Source organism: Cyanistes caeruleus, chromosome 3 (genome assembly GCF_971803275.1).
Source record: "Cyanistes caeruleus chromosome 3, bCyaCae1.hap1.1, whole genome shotgun sequence".
NCBI lineage: Eukaryota > Metazoa > Chordata > Aves > Passeriformes > Paridae > Cyanistes > Cyanistes caeruleus.
The window spans coordinates 74,262,640-74,289,592 of NC_141703.1; the positions used below are offsets into that span (position 1 = coordinate 74,262,640).

The 26,953-nt window shown below is 36.5% G+C and overlaps 1 long non-coding RNA gene across 2 annotated transcripts; it reads left to right on the plus strand.

Annotated features, from left to right (window-relative positions):
- On the plus strand, positions 1–26,953 carry LOC147654256 (uncharacterized). Of its 2 annotated transcripts, XR_015284794.1 has the most exons (6): positions 1–78; positions 8,328–8,399; positions 10,053–10,096; positions 12,917–13,022; positions 25,302–25,356; positions 26,344–26,953. It is a non-coding gene; the product is annotated as an uncharacterized LOC147654256 (long non-coding RNA). The 2 variants fall into 2 exon arrangements; XR_015284795.1 differs by lacking the exon at positions 10,053–10,096.

A 26,953-nucleotide genomic window follows, 5' to 3' on the forward strand; every position in this document is an offset into this window, starting at 1 on the left:
CTGGAGCATCAATTTCCTAGCAGCTGCTGTCTGAGAAGCACAGTAGGAAGAAGTTACTTGTTTGGGTCCTTACACCTGGTAAGAATAATTATTTTTGGCACAGACTCTCCCTTCCTGCCTCCATAGACATACCTATTCTTTTTGTAGCTGTTCCTAGACCAGTGTTTTCTCCTGGTCTGTATTTCACACACATCTTCAAAGCCTGACCAAAAGCCAAGGTTGACAACAAGACAATGACATATAGGAACACAGCTGAAAGGAAGGAAGGAGACTGAAATGAAGGGAAGAGTTGCTCACCTCAGAAATGCTCTCCCACGGAAGAAGACTGGGGGATGATATTCATTGTAATAATGTCAAGGTCTACTAACAACACTGCAGGAGGCATGCTAAAGAGTCTTTAATAGAGACACTAGTGAAACAGAGATGTCATGACCCACAGATCCAGGGGAGCAGAAGAAGTGGAACATTGTACTCTTTATGCCTCCTGTGAAGGAGAGAATATTTTTGGGGGTAATTTACAGCTGACACATATTACAAGTTTTATAAGAAGTAAGAAAGTTTCTAAGTTTTCTGATTCATGTGCTATTGGTATCATGTGATGCAGTTATGTAAGTTGCACAATCAGTGTGATTATATATGAAATTTAAACAAATTTCGCATAGTTATGTTATTTTGGAAAATTTTAGATGATCCTTGAAATTTTCCATTATACCAAAAAATTGTCTAATTCATTAACATTAATTAGATGCATATCTGAAATGCAAAGCCATAAAATATCGGATAAAAAACTTCATTTCATCTACCTTGCATCTGAAGTGCCAGACTAAAATCATTAACTTCATTCATGCCAGTGGATTTTCAAAGAGAAATTATGGTCTTTATTCAACTGTGCATGTCACACTGCTTTAGAGAAAAGATTCAGCAACATTAAAAGTAATGAGCAGGCTTAGAAGTGAGTGACTAAGGTGACATGCATCCAGAAATGATTGCAAAAATTGTTGCTGTGTGCCTGCTTCCAGACAGAGCACTAAGACACAAAACTAGTGCTTGTCTTCCAAAACACGTGGTGATGTGGTGGGTGAATGGAAAAAAACATAATTTCACCTCAATATCTCCACTGCTTGTTTTCTTGGCCCACTAATGATTTTTACAAGAAGTACTTGCCTGGCATTTCTGCAGTTGCTTACTCATTTTCTCTGAATGACATTCCTACCTGTCCTCTCTCAAAGTAGCTGGGTAGCCACTAGGAAAAAAAACACAAGAGAGAAGAAAAATAAGGAAGGATCATTCTAAATTATCTAAGCATGCAGAAATAACACCTGCAAAACAATATTCCTTATGTTTTAACTTTGCTCAACTGCCAGCCCTCTCTAAGTGGGACAGATACAGTGAATCATAGCAAGCCTTATAAAACTGGTTTTCTCTGAGACATTTTGCCCTTATTTTTTCCAGCATCTTAAAATCTGGAGGGCTATAACAGCCTACAAAGAACATGCATGTGCATGTCTTCAAACACACATTCACTCATGTGAATGCTACCTTTGCCTGTCATATTTGCCAAGGCTGGAAATGTAGAAAGGTACACTCTATGTAAATAAAATTATATTGCTCCTTCAGACTTCTGAAGGAGGTTTGTGCTGATTTCATGGGGCTCAAATGGATATGTTTCTTACATTAACCATTTATTTTCTTTACATTAGAACATATTTTTTTAAGAAGAGGTAGAATACACTGCTAGATTCAAAGCAAAAAATTACAGTACTTCCTATGGCTAATTATTTTACAGATATAAAATTAGTAGATGTACCTACTAGTATCCATGTTAATAAAATACAGCTTTAAATTCAACCAGTCAGTCCGTACTGTAAACAAGAGCCATGTCAACAGTTCATTTTCATTTGAATTCCTTTTGAATGAAAAAATAATTTGCATTATTTAAGTTTATAACACCCAGTTCTTGAGAAATAAAAAAAAAAAAAAAAAAGAGCACTATACTCCCATGATAAAAAGGATCTTACTATTTTAAACAAAAATATCAACACATGAGTCAATGTAATTGAAGTTCAGCATACTTTAAGCAATAAATGCTTGAAAGGTGCTTTTAATATGTAGAGGAAGACTAACCTAAAAAAACATAAGAAAAATAGGGCAGACAATTATAATGGGTCCTGTCAGACTACTAATAATTTTAAAAGAAAAAAATTTTACATGAATAGTCAGAAAAAAAATCTCTGTGCATCTTTGAGGCTATTACTTGAGATAAGTAACTTTCTTTATTCACATCTTTATAATGAAATATCAGGAGTTATGATGGAACCCCTTCATCATACACTGTCTTAAAAATTGCTAATTATGAAAAATAAGTGGTTAATCCCAGTGAATTAATCTCTAGTTTGCTCTGAGGTTCATATAAAGAATATTTTTAATGACCACACTGTAAACATTCCAAACTCTCCCTGACAGCAGGAGGGTACTTGGCTAGAAATGCACACGGCTTTCACGTGACTGGAAGTCTCTTGGTGAAAGACTCAAAGAGCTGTATGAGACTTACGAGTGTGCATTTTCATGAAACTGGATGTTTAATATTATTTCTGCTGTTTGTGTTACTGAATGATCCAGCCATATAAATGATACTATTTCAAATGTATCTTCTTTATAATGTAGATGCAGCCTCTTGAGACACTAACAGTAAACACTATTATCGAAATCCACCCCCAGCAATGCACTTTTCACAATCATCCAAGGACACCAACTCAAAATTACAATAACATCGTTTCTGCCTTTTCTTTTCTCCCTTCCCTCCAAGGGCTCAAAACAATCCAAAATCCTCTCAACCTCTGACAGTGAGATCTTTTTAGTTTGGTTTTGTCTTTATATTTCCCCTATGTACAAGTCCAAACAAGACACGGTCCCACTTCATTCTATTACAGTGGCTAATTGTGAAAACAACAATCAATAAAAGCCCAGAATCCTTCTAACATGCTGCCCTTGAAATGAGAGGCAGCCAAAGAGGAGCTATAGTAATGTACTTAGAGATGGAAAATCACTCCCGGGTTTCAGTACCTCTTGTATTAAAGAAAATAACTGATGTATGTTTACTCCACTTTCTTGAGAGTATACAATTACAGACAATACTGTATCACACACAGAGGAAAGAGGGAGAGATAAACACCTACCTTTTGTGTTCAGTTCTCAGATATACAGTTCTCAAATAAGTTTGATTCTGAAGTAGAATGAGATACAGGTGCACAGATCTATAGCTGACCCTTCTAACATTAGGTTGGCAGATACATGTCCAACCTGCTTGCACTCTGAGAAGATCACAAAGTGTTTTGCTACACTTAACACATGAAGTTACTGCCATGCTAATTATGAACACACCTTATTATCAGCTTGAAGTGGAAAGGCGAGCCTGTGCCCGTATGTGAGCAGTAAGGTGGGGTGGAACAGGACCAGAGAGTGTCATCACTCCATGGATGAAGAGTGAAGGCATGCAGCTCATCGTGTGCTCCTGAGTCCTGAGCCAAGGACATACTCTTCAGGATGTAAAAGTCAAGTGAAATTAAGTGAATGACTGCCTACAGAATTATGAGGAACTGAAAATCTCTGCTCCAGCAGATATGCCCAAGGAGGAATAAATACCCACTGTGGATTATTGTGATTTTGTAAATGACTTTGCTAGTGGTTTGCACAGAGCTGGAGTTATTTTAAAAGCCAAAGAATACATCTGCTATAATACCCAGGTCAATTACAGCTCTAACTCACTTCAGAGAGCTGACAGCAGATGGTGTGGGCTCAGGTATCTCTGTCTGAATACCATTGGTTTTGGCATCATGGCCACTAGACATGAAATAAAGTAAACCTTCATCATGTTAAGTCAACAAGTTGATTGCAAGTAATGGAGGGCACAGAGCAAGGCAATCTGGCCAGTCATCATTAATGTTATTCAGTTAAACACTATAATATAAATATAAATATAAATATAAATATAAATATAAATATAAATATAAATATAAATATAAATATAAATATAAATATAAATATAAATATAAATATAAATATAAATATAAATAATATAAAACCTCCATAATCATGCTCAGACACAATAAGATATCTCAAGATATTCCAGTGAGGGGCAGACCCAAAGGCTACCTTCACCTATAAAATGCAAATATTTTGAAGAATAAAGTCATGGAGACTGCTAAGTTTGCTGAAAAATGATCAGCATATACCCTTCCATTGACTGTGGGAGGCACAGTGGAGACTGACAAGACATGGTATGCTTAAATCTCACTCCCATGTCTTCAATGCTAAACAACTCCTTATACATAACACTTTCTGAGAAGATTTAGCCTTCACAGATGTTTTCTTTATCTCTGATACTGAAAAAATATTTACTCCCTGTTCCATACTGTGCTGTTGATACTAATGACCTAGGGTCATTCTTTCTTAAAAAAAGGTTGAATATTATTTAAAGAGAACTGAATAGCTACCGAAGATGTCTTATTCTCTCTGTGTAAAAGACAAGTGCTTTCCTTCTAGAAATAAGAAAAGTGTGAAAGTTCAAGTAGAATTTGGTTCCTCTCCTTGACATAGTCAAATTTGCCTACCTTTTGCATTGGTTGGCTCAGAATCTTTCTGTTGTGCAAAATTAAGATCCCTACTTTGTTCTTTCTCTCTCTTTGTTGCTTATACGCAAACTAAATTAAAAGATATGAATTATTCAGGTACACACAACATATATATTTTAAAAGCTCCTATTGCAATTGTTGCTACGTGGAACAGCAGTTACTTGTTTTGTGAGTCAATAGAGCTCAAGTGGCATATATGATAAAATCAGAACTTTTAGCATTTTCCTGGATCAAATCATATATTTTAGTTTTAATGATACTCCTTCTATTTCAACTATACTCTTATTTTAATATTAATTTTTAACTTGCATGGCTATAAATATGGGTAGAGCCTTATCAGAGAAAGAAAACATATAAAGGAATAAAACTGGACTACATATAGTTAAAAATTTTAAATTTTGCACTTATTGAAAAATCAATATAGGAGATGATCATTTATTTTGCTTTCTGGAAGCACTGGTTTTCAAGCCTAGGCACATCTCCTTCATGAGAAAAACTGTAAAGTAATTTTACCACAAAATATACTGTAGGATGGTGTTGCAGTAACTAAGGAACCAATTGTAGTAACACAAAAATAAATGTTGGAAGAATAACAGGACTGAAATAAGAAAATCATTTTTAGACATGGTAATTTCTGTCAGTTTGCTGCAATTTAAAAAGAAAATCGATGATGATGATGATGATGATGATGATGATGATGATGATGAGACTTTAATATGAACAGATAAAGAACTGAACTTCTCTTGCGTGAGTTGGACTACTGGTATGTTAAAGTACAATGTGTGGACACCTTATAAAATAAAATATCAGTATAATCACATCCATACTTCATCTTTAAGTCTATATACTACACTCCTGTGACATTTAAGATAAATGACAGAATAATTAATTCCTTTTTCAACATTCAGAATATGAGTAGCCAAAGATTAATCCTGTGTTTTGGTTAGTTTTCATTCAAACCACTGGTTTCTAGTACATAGATTTTTTAGCAGAATGATTGTGATATACTTGTGTGGTGGTTGTGATATTCTCAAAAGCAATCTCCACTTATCTATTTTATGTAATATTCCTATCATTGTATCTGAATGCTTCATTCTCTTCAGCCTATAGTAGAAGAATAAAAAAGAAAAAAGGGGTTTAGAAGAGGTCTTATGAGGTCACTCAAAGTATCCTATTACAAGACTGTTATTTATGACATCTTTGTGTTAAAAGTTTCTGATGGAACTTCCTTCTCCTTCCTATATAATTGATTCAACAATTTAATTGCATTTAGACTTAAAAGTGATTTCTTATTTCCTAACCAAAAAGTGCTTCATGGCAATATAAATTTACTTTTTCATGTCTTGTTGTGATCATAGAAAAAAACGTTTGCTCCTCTTTGTGCCAACCATTTATGTAGTTGAAGTTAGTTATTTTTTCCTTAGATTGATTCAGTCCTTTCATGTTGTACATAGACCATGTTCTGTATCCCTGTGTTCAGACTTATCTCTCTTCTCTGGACCGTACTGCAGGGAAATATCTTGAATTAGATATAGCTGAGGTCTGCCTCCAGACAGAATGAATGACTTCTTATATCTGTTATGCTAGAAATAGAAGTATCTCAATAGAAGTTTTCTGTTTGCTTTTTTCCTGTACTATGGTGTTGCAGCTACTAACCTGAAGTCATTGTTTCCTCCTGAACCTTTACTGTGTAAGATGTGCAAAGGAGTTGAAGAATTGTGACTACAATCTTCAAGGGGAAGAGAAGTCAAGAGGATCCCCCTCATTCTGTGTACTGGTGGAAAAAGAATCTCCACTAAGGGCAAGGGCTACCATTTAGTCTACAAATTTGAGTGCCCTTCTTCTGCTCACACAACCACAAGTGAACCACAGTTTCATTCCTTTTGCTCATTCTTCCTGACTCTCCTTTTTTCCCTACTTCTTGAGTTACCTATAAAATGCTGAGAGTGATACAGATTGGTCTCCTAGGTTAAAAGTGGCATATAAAGCACTCTGACACATTCAGAAAAAGTTCTCTAACTTTACAAAAAGGTTTAGTTCCTATTACAGTATTTTTATTTTAGTTTATTCCTATTACAGTATCATGTGCATTATATGTATGATAATAGCCCCATGTATTTGTAATTCAGGGAATTTCTGAGCTGGACATGATTTCCATATGTATAGGAAACTTCAAAATGTTAATATTTCATGAATTTGTCCTCACTCTTCCTGAGCACAGGTATACTCTTAACAGGAGTAATATCTGGTGACAAGGTATTCACTATATTTACATTATATATTCTTATATCTTTTATTTTTTTTTCTTTTAATTGCATCTGATGTGCTCATGTGCTGGAAGAGGGACTGAGAATCCTGTTTCTAAAAACCTTCTCCAAAGCACTGTGTTTTTGACTTTGCTGGAAGGGAACCAAGCTGCTGCTAGGTCAAGGTCAAGTGTGACCTTTTAAGACAGAGGAAAGCAAACACGTGTAAAATAACAGAGCTCTCTAGAGCCCATCCACTGTGGATAAAATCACTAAAATTCTACAGTCCTAATGAAAAAATAGGACAGATAAAGACTAATAATACAAGACAATGTTTAATCGATGGAATAAATGAAGTGCCATATACAAATAGGGTTAGAAAGAAATTCAAGGCCTGATACACAACTTTCTGCATGCAAGCTGGAAGCTTAAATAGAAAAATGGGAGTATTGTGCTGGATGGAACAAAAGTATGTTGGAAACTTGGAAGGAGACAAATAGTAGGACACACTGTTACTAGAGTACAACATATGTAAGGAACCTAAATCTATCTGGGAAGTACAAAGCTTTTAAAATGTCCACCCTTAGGTTTTTGTCTATTTTCAGAAATAAAGAATATTTAATTTCAGATTAATTTTTTCCCCCATATCGTGCAATAAATGACAAACTTTTATAGAGGGTTGGGACCATGTGTTGAATTGTTAGAACAAGGTAAAAAGTGGTGGAAGAATGTGACTCCAAAATGATTGCTTGTTCAGAAGGACATATTTCTAACTGCAAGTATGTTGGCTTCTATTTCCTTCAAATGGGACACAGATGCTTTATGCTACTCAAGCCTTTTTTAGGAACATAGAAAATGGGAGAAAATAAAGAATTGCTGTTTGAAGGAGATTATTTTATACCTAGAGCTAGAGGGCATGACTACAAATTCAGGTCTTTACCAGATGAGTTCAACTTGGCTGAAGGGTGTGTTTCATACCTGAAACTCCTACAGACACTCTGTGTAGAATATACACATGAAAGAATAGGGAGATTTTCTTAACTGAACCTGAATGAAAGATAACTTTGAAAAAGAAGGGAAAATAGAAGTGTCAAACACTCATTTGAAAGAGACTCCAGAGGAACATTTTATTCTCAGAGAAAAATAATTGGAGGGCATTAATTGATTCAAAAATTGGTCAAAATAATGACACAGACAGAAGGATTGTGGAGATCTCATGAAATACCTGTATGGATCTAGTAGCAGAGTTGCCTTGGTGAATTACGCTTAGTGAATAAGGAGTAATAAACCAAAGGATGTCTATCAGTTTTGATCATAGATATTGTTCTAAACTTTTGCTGTTAGAAATAAATGTTTACCAAAAGGGCTTTGGAACCTCTCTGCAATTGCTGTGGTTGTTATGCTGGTGCATCTAAACACAGAAGTGAGAAGTGCATTTTTTTCTACACAGGGAAACAAGAATCTATAAAAGAATGAACTGATGACCAGATGACCAATTGACTGAAAAAGTAACATTCACAGGGTATGTTCCAAATCCCTTGTTCTAATAAAAATATTGTATTATGGATTAGAAACGAATGTTATGAAATGAATAGTCTGTTAAATATTTTTGTGTGCAAATGTGGGGTGAAGAGAGGGATCTTCGCTGAACAAGTTTTACATCCTGGGAAAGAAAGAAGAACTTTATAACACTGACCTTTCTCTATGTGCATTCTTTATAGATAAAGGAAAATATATTACTTAAGTTACTAACATAATCTTTAGAAAAGTAATATATAATAAAAGAAGGTAAAGAAAGGTATGTTCAACCGAGGAGGGATTTGTGAACAAATAGTCAAAAAATGAATCAGAGGGGAAAATAATTGGCTATTGAGGAAATAGCCCAGTTATTACAGTTATTGAGGAAACAGTTACTAATTCCATAAAGAAATGCTTTTGCCTAAAATTTTGACCTTTATTTATCATAGTGTAATTATTTTTTTTTAATTGTTCAGTCATTTGCTATTTTTAAAGTTAAATTTATAGAATTAAGACAAGAGAGGGGAAAAAAATCACAGCAAGAGGTCTTTCTGTTGTTGTTCTCATTTTATCTTTTTCTCCATGTATTTTGTGGGGTATTTTTTTGTATCACTGAAGCAGTTCTGAATTCTAATGATAAAGCACTTGGCTCGAACCCCATATCTGCAATAATAGGCTTAGTTACTCAGTACTTGTCCAGAGTCTTGAAGAATTTCAAACCTTCACATATTTGGAAGCAGTGCATATCAAATCCATGGTTTAAAACAATAAGGAATATAGTGCATGCCAGAACATGGAAGTTTTAACTTGATTTCCAAACACTTAAAGCAGGAGAGACTGATTCATTTATTTATTTATTTTTTAAAAAACAGAATGAAAATAAGTTGGAAAGTAAAACAAGGAGAAAAGAACCTTTATCAGAAGGAATATGTCTGGCTAATACACTCGATGGGTGTGCTGCTGTTCAAAGGGACATCAAGAAGCTGGATAAATGGGCTGGCAGGAACACTGTGAAGTTCAATACAGGGAGATGCTGAGTCCTGCCCCTAGGGAGGAATAAGCCCAGGCTCCAGCACAAGCTAGAGGCAGCTGGCTAGATATCAGCTCTGCAGTGAAGGGCCCTAAGGGGTCATGGTGGAAAAGCTGAACATGATCCAGCAGTGTGTCCTTGCTTTAAAGAAGGGAAATGGCATCCTGTCCCCAGCATATGTTGGTGTCCAGGGCTGTTCCTGTCCTCACTCAGGACATAGCATTTTCCTTAGTTAGACTTGACGGGGTTCTGTCTGCTCATTTCTCCAGCCTGACCAGGTCACCACGGGAGGCAGCACAAGCCTCTGGTGTATAGTTTCTCCCAGTAACCAAAGTAGGGAGCTGCATTCTGAAATCTTGCCAGATTCTGAATCTTGGGGAGCTTAAGGCACCTGAGGTGACAAACAGCACTCTGCATAACACTCTCCTCTGGCTAGCTCTGAAAGAAGATTGTTCTCACACAATATGTCAGACATGATCTCTGGCATGCTAGATTATATGCAAAGGTTAGATATTTTCCCATTCAGTTGGAGAGGTCACACTTACAAAAGCTAGGACTAACTGCGTTTTATCTGTAGGAGATTAAGTTCCTTTTAGTCACTGGAAATGACTTTTTTATCTGAAGCAGAAAAGAAGTTTCTATGACTGGAGGCAAAAGGTGAACCAGTTCAGGTAAGTCTCTTCTCCTCCATCTGTTGGCTGAGCAGCTTTTTTAAAAAACTCTTCCAGCCCACAAAGCAAAGCCGGTGGAATTGAGAAATTCACCTGGAGGCAATCCCACCTGCCCACACCCAGGCCATTACCTTCCATAACCTCCACCTGGTTAAAGGTGGACAGGTAGCCAAGGTGTGGGACTCAGCCACCATCTCTCCCCAGCAATTTAAAGTCAAGTATCCTCAGTAGTAAGGTGCTCCTGGTCCTCTGCACAATAAGCAGAACCTTTCATAACTAAGTTACTAAAACAATGTTGTAGAAAAAACAGTGCAAAGATTACAAACAACAGTGCCAATGCTAATTAGGGTTAGCCAAGGTTTTCTCATTCATACAACTAAGGGAACATATGGGAAATGTCATGTTGTCAAAGCAGATTCTTTGCTTCTAAAAGTTGTGTGAAACATCAAAGCCAAGTAAAATAATAGCTGCATGCAACAAATGTGAAGTACAAGAGCTTCAGATAGCATATCTTTTTCTTTGCTGCCTGACAGGAGCTGCAGTAAGAATGCGTGCAAAAATTAAATCTACTGTGATGTCTATTGTCAAGCTGTTAGTCTGACTCTTCTTCTGAGACATTTCTCTAATTTTTTTGTGAAAGCATTTAAAATATGATTTTTAAATAAAAGTACTTTTATTCAAGCAGCACAGAAAGTCCTAGAATTGAAAATATTATTAACTGAAAAAAATGATGCCTCATAAAAGCTTAAGACACTTCCTCTTCTTACAGATGTAGCTCATCTCCCTTCCTGTAGTCTGCAGGTTTGAATTAGAAGAGTCAACAATTCTGATTGTTAATTACTATTTGTACATAGCCATCTCTTTAATGTGATGATTCTGTAGAAATAATAAAGAGGCATTCCACCTTCTGTGTTAGGACTCACACAAGAAAGAAATATTTTCAGATGTTGCTCCAAGTGGTCATGTGTATAAATATAACACTAATATGATTATAACTTACATAACATGAATATAACACTCATGTAATTTCAGTGGCTCCTGGCCTCTCTGAAGAACACTTTTCAGGAGACCAAGGGAAACTGGTGGGAGGAACCCACACAGACTGAGATGGACATCTGCTTACCAGAAGCAGATTGGTTTTTATTCCAATAAAAGAAGCAAGACACTGAAAAGTGTGTTAGATACAAAATGTGAATGAGCTAAATCTGTAGTCTTGAATTTCTTGGTATATTTTGCATTAACAAAGTTTCTGGATTCACTGTTCACAGATCCTCTGTGAAGGGAAACACAAGTAGCTGAAATGTAGACAAAGCCAGCCATTTCTCTCAATTTCTGATTTTCTACCTCTAAAACATGAAAAAGTCACATTTGCAAGGGCAAAGGTTTTCTCTTTGTATTCTGGATTACCTCATGCCATATGACCCATCCCTTTGGGCTGTGGTTTCTGTTTTTCAGCCATTTTTTTTCTTCCTTTTGCTTGGTGTGTGTATTTTGGTGAGGTTTTTTTCATTTGTTTCCCATTTAACCTGACAGAATAGAGTCAAAAACATCAGTCAACTTTAACAATGTCTGTGGTTGTACAAAATCCTATCTGCTGGCAAACCTAACAGGATGGCAAAGATGGGTCTTAAGATGTGTGTGTACCTTCAGAAGTTCAAGCCGTACGTGAGATTGTGCCGAATGATTATCAGGGAAGCTGAGCTGGTGTGGGAACTTCTGGGTAGTCTGAATATCTGAATTTGAGGGAGTAAATCAGCAGGCTGTGTTGAGACAATACCCCAGTGAAGCAGTGGGACCCCTTGGGAGCTGTTGTCATGTTTTGTGAACCACAGTTGGAGCTCTCTTCTTCCCTCAGCTCCCTAGGATATGTGATGCCTGTCCTGTGGCACTTGGGTACTTGAAGGTTTGCTGGCTGGTGTTCAGGATCAGAAAGGTTGGATGTATCTATATTGCAGGAATATCAACCACTGTAGATCATCATCCTAGCAGTGATTTTAAGGATTGAAAATAATGCAACTTCAATGTGACATTCAGGACAGCTCACTTGTTTATATATTATCTTACTTCTTAACTGAGGCCATGGTTTAGAGTTGATAAATACTACATGAAAAGCTATGTCTGCATTGTTCCAGGCAGAAATTACTAGAAGGATGGTGGGAAAACTCATTATTAATAATTCTAATATAGAAATTTGTTTGAATTACTTATGATTTGACTCACAGTTGGAAGGGTTTGTTATGATTTCTTTTTCTACCAACCCTTTCTTTTAGTTGTCTGGTGGAATATGGAAGGCAGGGTCATCGAGTGAAACTGGGACTGTTTAGGGCCTGTAGATGGCATTATGACATTACTACATTTCTGTTGACTAGCTCTGAACACATTAAAAATTATAAAATACCAAGGGGTCATAAAGGTGTACAGCAGCTGTGTCACAGCTGATGAAGTTACATGACTGCCAACCAGCATCATTTAAATCCCTTAAAATATATCAGGTGCAATGCTTAGCTGCAGTTCAGTGTAATAAGTGAATGTCATATAAACTATGAGTAATGTACTGAGTAATGCAATCTAACTGTTTCTCAGGAGAATTTGGCTGTGGTTTTAGTCAACTAAGATTAGCAAGTGGCAGATCAAAACTGGAAGCCTTTGTGTAGCCAACAGTGGAAAAGGCCAAGACGTGCCTTAGGGCCTTCACTGTAGTGGCATATAGAAAGCAAAATGACCTGGTTACATTATGCTACTGATATTATGTCCTGGAAGTACCAAAGACATGTCACTAGAATGTTATTGCTCTCTTATTTATTTTTTTTTTCTTCTCAGAATGCAGGACAGAAAATGAAGATCAAGCTAAAAATGGAAATATATACTTAAAGGAGTGTGGGATTCAGCTAGCATGCTCTCCTTCCTTCTGTGAATTAAGTTTCAGGTCAGTAGTCTGTAACAAATCCTCTGTTCCAGCGGGAGACAAGCTAGTACATTACAACACAGAAACCAGACTACCTTTTAAAATGCTTGTAAAAATGAGATTATATCTACCAGGATACATGAAGGTATTTAGCACATTAAATCAATAATATTATTCTGACATTAATCTATCCTTTCTTATTTAAAGGACATACCCTTTCAGCAGAGATCAGCTACCCTGAAATTACCCTCAGCAAGCACAGTAAACACTGAAATAACCATTATGATCTGAGATGAAAATTGTACAGTAGAGCTTATTTAAATCATAAAGCTTTCTTTTATGGTACAAATATGTTTATAGTTTGCTAGTTAATAGTTGAAATTTTAGGCAGAATTATGTATGTCAAGTATGGCTTACTATGGGGAGAAATGGAATTGCTTACCATAGGGAATTAAAAGCAGGATATCAAACTGACTGTTCTTCATCTGTAACTTGGGGGTTATACACATTTTTCATTGATCACAGGCATATTTACATAATGCAGACCTGCACCTGTGGTCTAGTTTTCTACCAGAAAAAAATTCTATCCTTATGCTTTTTGATAAGGTCAGTGATAATGTGTCAGAGGAATTAAATGGTCCTGTTGAGCCAGAACCTGAGCAAAATACAGCTGTTATCAAAATACATCTAAGAGCAGAATCATTAGTGTCCTGCTGTGGGAAAAAAAAACCCAGAAAAAACATTTTTCATACTGTTAGGTGACTGTTAAGCAGAAGTTGTATTCATATTGCATATAGACATTTGTCTATATGAAACATTTATATTTTCAGAGTTTCCACACAAGATTTTGACAAGATTAGGTTTACCTCAGATGATTTTTTTCCTGGTGTCCTTTGAGCCATGTCTCCCAGCTGACAAGATGCTCTTGAAACTGTTAGAGCTTTCTGCCTTTGAAACATGGAACTGCATTCCTGGTTAACACACAGAGAACTGGAGCAATGAACTCTGTAGGGGCATGAATCCATAAGAATGAGCAAATTGCTGTTAGGAGAGACCTCAGAAACACATCTCTGTACAACAGTAAGCACAATCCATCCTCCATTCACTACAGCGGCTCCCTATGGAGTGCTGAATAGGTGGAGCAGAACTTGCATCTGCCTGTCATAGCAGCTCTGTTGGCTTTTTCATATTCAGCTGTCTGTCTTGCATTTGTGGTGAAACATTGCTTCCTATGAACAAAGTCTGGAATCCTGGACAGCATTATCTTGCTTAAGTTCAATGTGGATTCTTTTGCCAGCTAATAGGTTATCAATATATATTCATTAAAAGTATGGGATATAACTAGAGTGAAGAAAAATGAATACTCAAAATAATTGTATTTGATTTTGCTTGTATTGGTACTATATATGACTATACCCATTAAAAGCCTGTTTTGGCTATTACTCATTTTATGCATTTTAGAAAAACTGTTTTGAAATGTACAGTGCAATATTCTTCTCAGAAAGAAGGTTAGTAAATGTTTTGCTGTGAGAAAGGGAGTTTGTCTGCAAGATAGATAGTGACTTTGTGCCTGAGCATGGTGATTGTGTCTTAATGCTGTTTCTTGTGGTGCTACTTATCTGAAATGCAGCTGATTTTTTGTGATCCAGATCTGACACTGAACAACACTGCTTCTCTGCTGTCTATCAATCTGTGCAATTTAATCAGTGGAGGATGAGCCTTGCAAGTTCAAAACTATTTAGATCAAGAAGTCATTTTCCTATGTCAAATACAACTGTAACAATTATATATATAATATATATTATATAATATATATTATATTACATATGTATATATATTATATATATATACATAGCAGTATATATAACAGTTCTTGCATACTCACATATGCTCTAGATGACTTCAGTGTTGACTGCTCTTAAATTTGTTTTGAATAAAGTCTGATGATAATTTTATTACCTCTGTAAGAGCATGTTTGTATTTAGAACAATGAAGCAGGCATTCATGAATGAGTAATAATTAGACTGAGGTATTTAGGCTCTTCTTCTAATAGAATATATAGCAAATAAGATGTGTACTAATAATGGCAGGGAAGCAATATAAACAATTCCTCTATCATATTTAAAACCATTGGGAAACTGAGGTGAACAAGGTCAATCTTTAATTATTAGTGTTACCTTTAGTGCTAAATTGCTGAAATTTCAAGCAGTATCTTAGAGGTTCTGTCCTTCTATATACTTTATCAGTTTCTTCTTCCCCTTTTTCCCCTGCTGCCTTCAGCCTAGGACTCTATGTGGTAGGGGAAGTCTTCAACTCACTTAGTGACAGCAGTCCAAATGAATGGCACTATCCCCGCTGCCTGGAATGGATGACATTTGTCTTTGGAAGTGGGTGGTTGCAAACATGCAACCATAAAACCTCCTAAGTTTTTTTTCTGAGTTTTCCCCAGTGCTGTCTTGATATCTTCCACTAATTTATTATGGCACTATGGTCATTTGAGCTCAGTCTGACCCGCTATAATATTTATTGCGTTTCTGCCGCAAAGCACTTCTCCATAACCATAGCCAGGCACTGCTGCACAGACACAGGGAACGGGGGTCCATGAAATTAAAGATGTTCTGCTGTACAGTCTCTGAAAGCAGCAGACATCACTGTCTTCTTCTCTCCCCCGCCACAGCTCACGTATGGTGTGTGGGCCTTCACAAAGCAACCAACCCTCAGATCTGCAAATCCACCAAGCAGCAAAAAATGTGAGTTACAGCAACAGTACCTAAAGAAGAGAAGTTTGAAATTTTCTGTGTAGAATAAAACAAAACTCCCTACTCTACTTACTCTACTTCTGTGTAGAGAAAAACTGGAGATATATCCACTCCACTCAGCCAGCACATGTTTTCAGGCACCTGGGGAAAGACACAAGTTTTGGGAACTACTAAACAAAACACAGAGCCTGGTGCAGCCCTTGAGCATAGTCCTATTAAAATCATGGGCTGTTGGACACAGCAAAAAAGAAGCCTGCAGGCTTTCAAAAAGAGTTAATTTTCAAGAAATTAATTGAGACTTTTCCTCTCAAAATGTTGACTTCAAACTCCGGAATTGCCTGAAACTCATTCTTAAGTGAAGTGTGGAACATTGGAAGAGGGTCAGCACAACACCTTCAGTATTCTTCTCTAGAGATCTAATTATATTCATAAAAATTTGGAACCACAAAGTGGTTGAGGTTGGCAGTAACCTCTGGATGTCATCAAGTCTACCTCCACTGTTCAAGCAGTGCCACCTAGAAGCAGGTTTCTCAGGACCATATCAGATGGCTTATGAACATCTACGAGGATGAAGAGTCTACCACCTTTCTGGCAACCTTTCTTGGTCACTCTCACAGCAAAAAAATGTTTCTGCATGTTCAGAATTTTCTCCCATATCTACTTTATTTTCTTCAGAGACATTTAATTTTTTTAACAACAGAGGCGTATTTTCTTTTGCAAATATAGATGCAAATATAGATCATGAAATGATAGGTTGATGGCTGGAGAAATGATCAAGTCTGAAAGCTCACTACAGATTGCTGTCAGATACACTCGTTACTCAAAGGAGGCCTGTCCCCTTCTCTGGATCTCCCCACAAGTCCATTCCTCAAAAAATTCAGGCAAATAGCCTCCATTTAGCTCCTTGTCTTCTTTTTCTAGCACCAAAACTATGCAGAGCTGGTTTCTCCTTGTCTTTCCTGGGGGTTTCATGGTCATTGCAATCTTCTACTTTCTTAATGGGAATGGCTAGAGAAGGAAAGGAGACCCATCTGAGGTCCTACACATACAACAGCCACTTGCCAACTTTTAACTTAAGTCGTAAAAGACAGTCACTCTCACTGACATATTATTCAGCTTCACTTCAGGCTTTATTCAGGCCTTTTTAATACAGTCTCATGACAGTACCATCCTCCTTTTGGTATTTTGTGAATTTAGTGAACCGCCTGCCAAAAAGATCCCACTTTCTTCCCCCATCAAGTTAGAAAAAGGAATGAAGCTTCTAGAGCAGATCTGTAGGCTGTTTTTCAGGCACAAGTTAAAGTACAAGACATGTTATTTGAATAGAAGAAGGAAACTTTTTCTACTGTGAGGGTGGTCAAACACTAGAAGTAGGCAGCTTTTGAGATGTTCAAAGTCTGACTGGAGGTGGTCACGGGGAGCCTGCTGTTAGTGATCCTGCCTGCAGCAGAAGTTTGACTAGTGATCTCCAGAGGTGCATCCCCAGCTCGGCTGCTCTGTATCGCTGTGATTTTCCCACACTCCAGCTGTATTTCACTTGTTTTCATTTCTACAGGAGAGTCTGGGCTTTCAGTTCTGGTTGAAAACTCTTCCAACTACTGAATTTTCCCTACAGTATTGTGCATAAACTTATACAGTACAATCTTGATTTCTTCTGGGCTTTGGCCTCTACTATGATTCCAGTGTTATTGATGGTTTAGTTTCTTAAATGCCATGTTCACTTTTAAGTGACCACTTGCATTTTTTTTGTAAGGGCAAGATAGCATGAATGATGGTGACTCCAAATTTATCCTGTTTATGTTAAATAACTGTATTAGATTATAAAATACCAAACTGCAGTTATTCTAAATGTAGTTTGTACCCTTCTTTCTAATAAGACTACTAAATTTTTTTTTACCATGATTATTTTGCCTTTAAGACTGAAAGGTGTTACATTTTTTATCAAGCCACAAGTCTTTGCTGGGGAATTTTTGGTGTGTATGTTTGTATGTGTGATTTTTAGTTTAGTTTTGTTTTACAAAAATATGTAAAAATAGAAAAAGCAAGAATAGTTTCTTTTTGATAATTTTCTTTAAAATTTGTCTTAAATTCCTGTCTTAAGAAGCACATTAAATACTAACATATATACTAAATACATAATACTAAATACATAAATACTAAATGGGGGTATATGTGTGTGTCACAGAAATTTCAGCTTCCATTGTGTAGAGAAGACCCCAGGAAGAAAGCTACCAGGGTAAAGAGATTCACATCTTTGCTTCTTTTACTGTGATGGAGTTATAAATTACTTTTAAAATTAATTTTTCTGTGTAAATTTCTCTAGGAATATTTTGCAGGATACCAAAATATCAAAATACTGTATCAAACTATGTCCTGCAGGACCAGTGCAGAGACCATCCCCCTGTACTCAGCACTTACATATTTAATATAATATGGTATGTGATAATATAATGTGATATACTCAGTATGGTGAGACAATTCTTCAAATGCTATGTTCAGTTTTGGACCCATCACTGCAAGAAAGACATTGAGGTACTGCTCTCAGTGTTGTGGTCTAGTTGCCAAAGTGGTGATGGATCAAAGTTTGGACTCAATGATCGCGGGGTCTTCTCCAACCTAAATGATTCTATGATACTGTACTTCTGTAAAACTGGGCATCCAAAAAGACTAGACTTGGATTCTAAGAAGGTGTTCTAAACTAACACTGGATACCATCAATAGGTGCTGAAGCAGGAAACTCAGTAGAATTGAAATAAACTGTTTCTGCCACATTCTGCCCATTCTGCACATAATTCCTGTTCTTCTCATTTAGTGATTATCACACTAGGAAAAAACATTTCCATATCTCAACTACCTATTGAGGCAATGGGAAGGAGACAGAAAGCAAGAAGGGATTCACATATGTTAGTCAGTCTAAACTGTTGTCATGGACTGTGAAAGGAAACTGACACTGTTATGAATTAATTTGATTTAAGTTGAGAAATTCAAATAGTTTGAACACTCCTTAGGACACATCCCAAGGATTTCAAGAATGTAGAAGAGGTTTTGCCATTCACTGATAAAATTCTAGCTGCTCTTGCAGCTGGAATAGTCTTTTAAATTAAACAAGAACAAATGCTAGAGATTTACTGTTGCAAAATAGGCAAAAATTCGTGAACAAGCAGGGAAGTATCCTAGTTTATTTCTATTGAGGTCTAGTTTTTAAAGGAAAAAAGCCAGCAAATATAAACAAAAAAGTATTAAATAATCCTAATTTTCTCTTAATATATAATAATAATGTAATATAATATAATATAATATAATATAATATAATATAATATAATATAATATAATATAATATAATATAATATAATATAATATAATATAATATAATATAATATAATATAATATAATATAATATAATATAATATAATATAATATAATATAATGTAATATAATATAATATAATATAATATAATATAATATAATATAATATAATATAATATAATATATAATAGATATAATATATAATAATCCTAGGTTTCTTTTATTTGTTTCAGCAGACCTGAGAGGTCAAAGATTCTAACAGAGATGAATACATTAGAGATCACAGTGAGGGTAGCATGGGCAATTTTTAAAAAGTGTAAATCACTTTCCATCTGATTGTTTCATTATGTATTGTATTTCATGTATCAATATGTGTTTTACTTTTCAGTTTGTAAATGGTATATATAAAAGTAGTTAGTAGGTATTCTACTGTAGTATATAGTAGTTACTACTAGTAATAGTAGTAGTTAGTAGTATAGGCTACTTATATATTACTACTATATATAAGTAGTAGGTTATATAGTATATATAACCCATAACTGGTTTTCATATACATCTTTGCTGAAATTGTCTCACTGATGGTAGCAATTTGTCAGTATTAGACAAGAGAATTAGATCTCACCCAAAAGTACTGGAAATCAAAAGCAGATTGTTACATAACACTATACTAATCTTCAGTAGTAAGGCAAAAGTTTTCCTGCCTTTATTAGCTGTAAATGAAAAATGAGAATGAAAATAAGTTCCTCTGACCATATATGAGGTTCTAGGAAGTATTTGATAACAGCAGTTAGCATTAGATTGCTCTTTCCTCCTTCTATCTAGGACAGTGAAAACCAATGTCCTTGTTATGCAAAATCTCTCAGGCTTTATTTGCAGTCCAACAGATGGTCAAGACTATTTTATCCAACCAAAAAGCAACAGAAAACAAAACTTTTTTAGAATACGGAAGAAGTACTTTCTAGCCCTCCAGAAAAATTTGCTCCCTTTACTTGGTCAGCTTTATTCACTTCCATCTTTGTTCCCTCTGATGTCACACTCCCTTTCCAAGCAGTGCCTGTCTAACCTTTTCCCTTCTTTAGGGCTGGAAATCTTCTTAAAGCCACAAGGTGACCCGATTCCCAGCACTGTATTCCTTCACAGTGAAAGAAGTTTTTCCATGTTGTGAAACGGTCCAAGTGTTTGGTTCTAGTAAAAACACTTCTGGATTCCACTAATGCAGTATTCTTTGCTATTTCAGTCATTGATATGTTACTCGATTGGATGGGCATTCCCAGAATTCCTCCCAAATCTCACCTGTTTTATGCAGTTGGACAGCATGGACCTTGGGGAGCAACAGTCCTGCTCATGATGCACAACATTTGTGCATGTCTGTTACCTCAGATGGAACTATTATGTGGGAATAAAAATCTGGGCTTTGTCTAAATTGGAAAACATGCTACAGATACAATATAGGATTACTCGATCCCTGGTTGCTCCTCAGGATCACATCAATAGCAATTATATTCAGTTAGCACAATTTTGCAAAGTAGTTTCTAATCCTAAAAATTCAACTACTTAATAAATATTTTGCTAAAAGTGTTTCAGAGTCATGTTTACTGTACATATGCATTCACAGCATAAGCATTTGCTGTTGATTTGGCAAAGCATACTCAACATACATATACATACATATTTTTGCATTATCAGCTCAAATATATATTTGTGGATATTTCATACAGTAAGAATGAGAATGTACATAATGTTTTGAAGTGTCTGTGTATTATTTTCTCCATTTATTTCACAGCTAGCGTAGCTGTTGCTTTAGCAACAGAAAATCCAGTGTAGACTCTCAAATCAGATAGAATGATTCAACCCAGTTCGACAGATATGATATCATCACTATTTCTTTCAATATTTGTAGGCTTATACAAATAGAACATTCATTTTGCTTTTGCTAATGATGTAAAAACGCAGTACTCATTGTACAGAGGTTATTGCTTTAAACCCTCACTCCCTTTCCCTGAGCACTGAAAGTCATAGTTCATGCCTTTTGAGGCTGGTAATATCTGAATACATTGTGTTCTTGCTGAGCCTTTACAGTGTTCTGCATACATTATATATCTTGTTTAGAATAATAATCTGGCACTAAACCATCTCTAGTCAGTTGGTTTCAGTGTAGTAGTCTGTCACTTCTTCACCTCAGGCCAGTGACGTCAGGTGACAAGATTATCCTGACTTACCACATTCTATTGAGTATTCTTGGGCTAATTATTCTAGTTCATACCATCTGCATCACTGTGTGACTGAAGGTACACAAATATTTTCATGTTTTTCATGTCATGATGATTAATTCCTTTAATTATATGAAAATAATGATTCCAAGGGGAAAAAATAATGCAGTGCAAATAATTCAAGGATACATTTATTATGTACCTGGGATTCAGTATTTCATTGCTTAGGTACTTACATCACTTAGGTGAACAAACTAGAAAATCAGTTCAGGGTAAAGAAATACTACATACCTCCTTCTGTGAAGGAGGCTGTATATAGTGTTTTGGTTAAAATTGATAAAAATGTACAGTAAATATTTAGAAAATATATGGATACTGAAACTTTGTTGCAATCAGTCTAGCCCTTTGATTGGCAGTAGAGTAGACAGCTAAACTAGTCACCCTAAGTGCCCTCTTTAGTAAAGAAGAAAGGAGTTTATCTATCCCTAAATAGGATATCTAAATAGGTCAATTGACTAAGTTTAGAAGACAGGAATAAAAGACTAACAATAGGGCTAAAGTGCAAAAGTTCACCACTTACTCTGAAGTTTCATGGATGAGACACTATTGCAAGGAGGGATATATCCACCTCATATCAGGTGGATCTTCCTGTGCATCAGTTTTGCCCACTTCATCTTGTTCTATTGCTTGACATCACCAAGCAGAGCCTGGCTCCTTCCTCTTGGCACCCTCCCTTTGGATACTTGTATACTTTGATGAGGTCCCCTCTCAGTGGTCTCTTCTTGAGACTGAACTGGCCCAACTCCCTCAGCCTGTACTTGTGAGATGCTCCAGACCCCTCATTCTCTTTTTCACTGTTCAAGAAAAAGTCTTCCTTCCAACATTCCTTTACCCTGTGCTCCTGAGTAAGGATCTCTGGGGTCTTGTCTTGTTAGTGAAGACCAACATGAAGAAGACATTCAGTAACTCTGACTTCTCTGTGTTCTCTATTACCAGGATGCCCCTCCATTTAGTAGTGGCCCTACATGACCTTTTGTTTTCCTTTTCCTGTTGATGTACTTGAAAAAGCCCTTTCTCTTGTCCTTGACATCCTTGGCCAGATTGAATCACAAATAGACCTTGGCCTTCCTCATCTCATTTCTACTTACTCTGACTACCTCTCTCTCTACACTAATTTCAAGTGACCTGATCCTGCTTCCATCTCCTTTATATGTCTTATTCTTCAGTAATTACAAGAGTTCTTTATTCATCCACATGGGTCTCTTGCCCCCTTTGTTTATTTTTGGCTCAAGAGAATTGTTTCTGAGATTGGATAAAGTAATTCTTGACTATCAACGAGCTTTCAGACTCCTCTACCCTGCCGAACCAGCTCCCATGGGATTCTTCCAAGAAGATCCTAGAAGAGGCAAAAGTTATTTTTTCTGAAGCCTATGATTGTATCTTGCTTGCTGCCATGCTTCCTCCTCACACAATTCTGAACTTCACAATCTCATGGTCACTCAGCTAAGGCTGCCCCCAACTTTAAATATCCAGCAAGGCCTTCACAGTTTGTTAGATAACCTTCCTACTCTTGGCAGTTCTACTCCATGCCTCTCTTTTCCCCTTATTCTCTGATGTTCAGCTTCTTTTGAATATTTTGATGACTGATTGCAGGAATCTTTTGCAATTTTATAAACAGCATTCAATTACCAGCACTTGCAGAGTATCTAAAAAATATTTCCTCTCACAACTTAATGAGCAATTTTGCAGACTTCCTCTGGTTTTGAGAAAGTCTTCATAATATTGAAATGAGAACAAAATTATAAAAAAGTCTTCATGTTCCCCCATTATTTTTGACACAGTTTGTTTGCTTTTAGTTTTGTTATCTCTATCCAACTTTCCTGTAGCCACCCCCAACTAAAAAATATCAGCCATTGGGACTAATCATTTTGTTAAGGGCTACAGATCCAGTTTAAAATCTATGACAGCTGGTATTATGTGTGTACTGCTATGAAAGTTTAAACAAAACTGATTTGCAGCTCCAGAGAATAAAATTTTAGCTTGATCTAACACAGAAACAAATTGATAAATTAGTTGTAAAGCACAGAGCCATATCTCTAAAATATCTCTAACTCCTGCCTGGAAGTGTGTTTAGTGGAAATAATTGCATAAACCATAAAATTGAAAACTTGGCTTATGTAGCTATATAATTCTGTGCAAACATTTTTTTTTTTTTTTATAATCATGTTTTATAATCATGTTCCAAAGTGCTGTACTAACTTAGATATGCCTATCTGAATATGTTTAGCAGCATTGGAATTTTGTATTACCCTCACTTGTGCGAAGAAATGTTCACAGTAGACGAAGTTCTTAGGTATAGAGATTACTATCACCTCATCAATTTACCACTGGCATAGGTATGTTGTGAAATAGCTAGAGAAGCCATCATTTATAATCACCAGGCCTGATCCTAATTGTGACTTTCCAGCTTGGCTTCATGGATTTAGTTGATGATCTGGGTTCCAGGCTGTCTCCAGCTGCCAGTCCCTATCCTGTCTCCTGGCTCCTGTTGTGCTCAGCTCCTAATTCCCTGTCCCTTAGGGAGCAGCTGGCCCTTGCTGGCTGTGTCCTGGTTTGTTCTTCATACCTAATGATCCTTTTGTTTCCCAGTCCCATAAATTGTCTCAGAAAGGTTTGGCTAATAGTGGAAAGGCGTGTTGACAGGTTGAAATAAAGCTTCACTGCTGTTCTTCCAGGCTCATTGGTCAGATCTTTGTGGGTGAAAGACTGATCTCTTTCTGGTTGGTGGTGAGTTTTTCAGCATCCCTGAGGAGACACATCATTTTCTAGTGCAGTCTCAGACATGAGCTCTCTGCAGAGGGATTTCTGAAATGTGAGTTTTCAAGAGTGCTTAACTGTAATAAGCATGTGACACTGCATGTGACACAGTCACATTTACAGCTCATAATTGCTGGCCCATTGTAGCAATTGTTATTTTCAAATCTTCTGGATGTATTCACGCCTGTATGTGCAATCCTTCCAGAGAAGGAGGATACTACAGAACTCCTTTTAGGTCTGGTTGACAGCCCTTTTTGTAAGCTCTTAATGGTGTGGCCAGGCCAGCATATACAAGTGTGGTGTTGTGAATGCCGGATTTTTGAAGGAGAATATCAAATGTAGAGGTTTTCCAGTGCAGAGGCATGGCCCTGTTTGTTACACTTATGTAGAAGCTGGTGAACTTGAAACAGTTCCAAGGTTAAGAAATAGGCATAACTTCTGGGAGCTGTTGGATCAATTAGACATTGAATTTCTTCTCTGGACTCTTTCACATGGCCTGGAGAAGAGCACAAAAATTTTCATTTCCCTCATATTATTTCCCCTATATCAACTCAAGTTGTTTTATAGGGTTAAAATAGAATTTTATTGAAATTTTGGTAAATGAACAGAAACAGGAGAAACTTAAAATTTTCAAAGAACAACTTCCTGTGTGACAATGAAAAGAAGCAGTGTTTGATCATATGCCAGCAGAATTTGCCTTTGACTTATCTATTGATAGATATACCAAGATTATTTAGGTCACTGAAGGAGGAAAATGAATTAAAAATACACTTTTTTTCCTGACCATTTTACAGTGTAAAAGAAAAGTCACAAAGAAGTTCACTGCTCAAAAAGACAACTTTAGTTATGCATTACAAGAGACCTTTTACCTCTCTTTATTTATATATTTAAGGAAGAGAGGGAAAAGATGGCAAGAAAGCCAGTGAAATAGGCAAAAATCTGTCATGGTATTTATTTTCCAAAAACCATTCCTAACAGAGAAGGCCCATAAAGCTTCCAGCTGTGTCTCGTAATCTTTGTGATTATTGACATTCTTAAATAAACATTTACAAGTTTCAGCCATGGTTTTATAATTTGTTTTATTTTTTATAATTAATTTTTTCTTTTAATTGCTCTCTGCACCATAAAGCTGGTGAAATCTATATACATTTCTTATTTATTGCTGGCTATGTTCCTTTCTGTTATCACATCCTTATATCTTTCCATAGATTCTATCCAACCTCCACCCAGGATACAGGCTACTTTCTATCCTCTCCTGGCCTGGTAAGTGATCCTGGCTTTGGTTGATGTTGCTCAAAATAAAGCTTCAATTCAAATAAGAGAATTGTAGAGTACACACTTTTCATTTACCATATTCGGCTGGAGATTTTCAGCACTGCATTCTCTGTAATGCAAGTCAGATTTTGTTTTGTCAGTTAAGGTACAGGAGTTATTCTGGGGAAGTCCACCACAGAAGCCTTGATAAGAAATAATAAAACATGTCAAACTCATACAGAAAAGGGTCTAATCAAATGTGACTTGAAAGAGTTTATATAGAATCTATTTTCACCTGGAGCTTGATGGGCTGACAGTAATGATTATATGTACTTGAGTGAAGAAAGGTTCCAAAGAGTATACTGTTATTCCATCTTGGCAGTTGAAATATGGTTGGAAGGGAGAAAAGACCACATATCTTTGGATTTGTAAATAAAGTGAATAGTTTCTTTTTACCAGTTCAATTTTTTTCTCCAAATAGCCCATGATCTTCTATGTAAAACTGAAATTTGATGTAGCTGCAAAACTGAAGGTTTTTGGCAAAAAATGTCTGCCAAATTCTGGGAAGTGCTGTTTAAATTTTATTAGTAATGCCTGCAGAAATAAAGTTATATGTAAAATTGCATGCAAAACCTCGTGTTTAAATATTTTCCCCTTTTGGACTCTGGAGCAGTAATCTTGCCTCAATCTACTTATGCTTGAAAGACTGTAGTTACAGAGAAGGTTGTGGTTGAGACAGGGAAATGTGTCTCCCTGTCACAGCAGATGTTTGTTTGGATTCTAGTCCTCTTAATGTGAGAGACAGAGAAGTCTGTGGAACAGTACTTTATTTTGCCAGCCTTCAAAAGCAAGTTTTACAGCCATAAATAAAAAACTACTAAGTAAAACCTATAAAATTTGAGGACTATTGAAACCTAATGTGCAGATTTGGCCATTTGCTTCCAATCTTCCCTTTATTGATTCTATAATTTTACTGATTCCTTTCCTTGATTCCAGGGGAACTTCTGGACACACACTGGAGGTGCACTGTACGTATCCATAGCATGACTGACTAAGTTCTGCCTTAGGAGGTGTATTTATTGTAGGACAGAAGACTTCCTTCCCTCAGTGAGTGAGAGTGTTTCAGGCCCCAGCACCAGTGTGCCTGGCAGGTGTCTGCTCTGAGCTGCTGTGGTCAGGTGGAGGGAGGGACAGCAGGGGGAAATTGAAGAGCTGTCTCATTTCAGAGCAAGTAAAGACTATCAATGGTCCTGGGTTATGTGTATGCAAGAGGTATGAGGTAGGGGAGAGAAGAGCTTCTGTGGTTGCCGAGAGGATAGATTCAGAGAAAAAGAAAAGCAGATAGAACCCAGAAAAAGAAGCTCTGGAGTCCATCCTTTGTGATTTATGATAAGAACTCCCCTCTGCCTCTGCTGTGGACGCTGGGCATATATGTGATGGAAAAATCCGAATAAACTGGGCTAAGGAGTAGAAAATCAGCTTCAATTGCGCAGGAAAGGAGGTATTGCCTCCATCAGCAGTGGCAGTTGAAAGGTACAATAGAAGCTGAATATTCAGTATCTTGTGTTCTGGAAGAGATTTGCCTTCTTACCCCCTTCTACCCTTC